Source organism: Pseudophryne corroboree, chromosome 4, assembly GCF_028390025.1.
Source record: "Pseudophryne corroboree isolate aPseCor3 chromosome 4, aPseCor3.hap2, whole genome shotgun sequence".
NCBI classification, from domain to species: domain Eukaryota; kingdom Metazoa; phylum Chordata; class Amphibia; order Anura; family Myobatrachidae; genus Pseudophryne; species Pseudophryne corroboree.
The window spans coordinates 545277272-545280422 of NC_086447.1; positions in this window are offsets into that span (position 1 = coordinate 545277272).

A 3151-nucleotide genomic window follows, 5' to 3' on the forward strand; every position below is an offset into this window, starting at 1 on the left:
CCTAGAGCTAGCCGGCCGTCTAAACTGAGCGATCAGGGGAGAAGGGCCCCAGTCAGGGAAGTGACCAAGAACCTGATCAGAGCAAGTGACCAAGAACCTGAACCTGGTCAGAGCTACAGCATTCTTCTGTGGAGAGAGGAGAACCTTCCAGAAGGACAACCATCTCTGCAGCAATCCAACAGTCAGGTCTGTATGGTAGAGTGGCCAGATGGAAGCCACTCCTTAGTAAAAAGCACATGGCAGCCCGCCTGGAGTTTGCCAAAATGCACCTGAAGGACTCTCAGACCATGAGAAACAAAATTCTCTGGTCTGATGAGACAAAGATTGAACTCTTTGGCGTGAATGCCAGGCGTCACGTTTGGAGGAAACCAGGCACCGCTCATCACCAGGCCAATACCATCACTACAGTGAAGCATGGTGGTGGCGGCATCATGCTGTGGGGATGTTTTTCAGCGGCAAGAACTGGTAGACTAGTCAGGATAGGGGAAAGATGAATGAAGCAATGTACAGAGACATCCTGGATGAAAACCTGCTCCGGAGCGCTTTTGACCTTAGACTGGGGCGACGGTTAATCTTTCAGCAGGACAAAGACCCTAAGCACACAGCCAAGATATCAAAGAAGTGACTTCAGGACAACTCTGTGAATATCCTTGAGTGGCCCAGCCAGAGCCCAGACTTGAATCCGATTGAACATCTCTGGAGAGATCTGAAAATAGGATTTTAATTACCTACCGGTAAATCCTTTTCTCGTAGTCCGTAGAGGATGCTGGGGTCCACATTAGTACCATGAGGTATAGACGGGTCCACTATTAGCCACTGGCACTTTAAGAGTTTGAGAGTGTGGGCTGGCTCCTCCCTCTATGCGCCTGTTATCAGACTCAGTCTAGAAACTGTGCCCGAGGAGACGGACAACTTTGAGAGAAGGCTTTTAGTGGCGAGATTCACACCAGCTCACACATACAAGGCAAACCAAGCTAACTAGCTTGAAACATCAGCAACGGCTGAACTGTGGCCCTCATTCCGAGTTGTTCGTTCGTTAGTGTTTATCGCAATGGAGCGATTAGTCGCAAACTGCGCATGCGCAATGTTCGCAGTGCGTCTGCGCCAAGTAAATTTGCAAAAAAGTTTGGTATTTTACTCACGGCTTAACAAAGAAATTTCTTCGTTCTGGTGATCGGAGTGTGATTGACAGGAAGTGGGTGTTTCTGGGCGGAAACTGACCGTTTTATGGGTGTGTGCGAAAAAACGCTGCCGTTTCTGGGAAAAACGCGGGAGTGGCTGGAGAAACGGGGGAGTGTCTGGGCGAACGCTGGGTGTGTTTGTGACGTCAAACCAGGAACGAAACTGACTGAACTGATCGCAGTGGCAGAGTAAGTATCGAGCTACTCAGAAACTGCAAAGAAATTTATTTTCGCAATTCTGCAAATCTTTCGTTCGCAATTCTGCAAAGATAAGATTCACTCCCAGTAGGCGGCGGCTTAGCGTGTGCAAAGCTGCTAAAAGCAGCTAGCGAGCGAACAACTCGGAATGAGGGCCAATATTACTTAACCAAGTAACAAAATAGTACTAACCGAGAACTAAGCAGTACTGAACAAAGTAACCACTGCAGGATCACGAAGCGCTGGGCGGGCGCCCACCATCCTCTACGGACTACGAGAAAAGGATTTACCGGCAGGTAATTAAAATCCTATTTTCTCTTACGTCCTAGAGGATGCTGGGGTCCACATTAGTACCATGGGGATGTACCAAAGCTCCCAGAACAGGAGGGAGAGCGAGGAGACTCCTGCAGAACTGATTGACCAAACTTCAGGTCCTCAGCGACCAAGGTGTCAACTTGTAGAACTTTGCAAACGTGTTCGACCCCGACCAAGTAACTGCTCGGCAAAGCTGTAAAGCCACGACACCCCGAGCAGCTGCCCAGGAAGAACCCACCTTACGAGTAGAGTGGACCTTAACAGACGTAAGACACGGCAATCCTGCCGTAGAATACGCATGCTGGATAGTGAACCTGATCCAGCAAGAGATTGTCTGCTTAGAAGCAGGACACCCAAGTTTCTTGGGATCATACAGGACAAACAGAGAGTCCGATTTTCTGTGACGAGTAGTCCTCTTCACATAGATTTTCAGAGCCCTTACAACATCCAAGGACTTTGATGAAATTGAGGAGTCAGTAGCAACTGGCACCACAATAGGTTGATGGATATGAAATGCCGACACAACCTTAGGAAGGAACTGCTGACGTGTCTGGAGCTCAGCTCTATCTTCATGGAAGATCAAGTAGGGGCTCTTACAAGACAAAGCCCCCAGCTCCGACACACGTCTAGCAGAAGCTAAGGCCAACAAAGTGACAGCCTTTCATGTGAGAAACTTAACCTCAACCTCCTGTAGAGGCTCGAACCAATCCGATTGGAGAAACTGCAGCACCATGTTAAGATCCCATGGTGCCGTAGGCGGCACAAAGGGAGGCTGGATGTGCAGAACTCCTTTTAAAAAGGTCTGAATCTCCGGAAGGAAAGCCAATTGTTTCTGGAAGAAAATGGATAGGGCCGAAATCTGGACCTTTACAGATCCCAACCTCAGGCCCATATCCACACCTACTTGCATGAAGAGGAGAAACCATCCCAGTTGAAACTCCACTGTAGGAAACTTCTTGGACTCACAGCAAGATACATATTTTTTTCCACATATGATGGTAATGTTTAGACGTTACTCCTTTCCTAGCCTGTAACAGGGTAGGAATAACCTTGTTTGGAATGCCCTTCCGAGCTAATATCTGAGTTCAACCTTCATGCCGTCAAACATAGCCGCGGTAAGTCTTGATAAGCGAACGGCCCCTGCTGCACAGGTCCTCCCGAAGAGGAAGAGGCCTTGGCTCTTCTAGCAGTAGATCCAGAAGATCCGCGTACCAAGCCCTTCTTGGCCAGTCCGGAGCAAGGAGGATCACCTGAACTCTTGTTCTCCTTATGAGTTTTAGAACTCTTGGAATAAGTGGAAGTGGAGAAAACGCGTACACCGACTGGAACACCCATGGATCACTAGGGCGTCCACCGCCACGGCTTGCGGGTCCCTTGACCTGGAACAATACCGCCGAAGCTTCTTGTTGAGACGAGAGGCCATCATGTCTATTTGAGGTACACCCCAAAGATCTGTT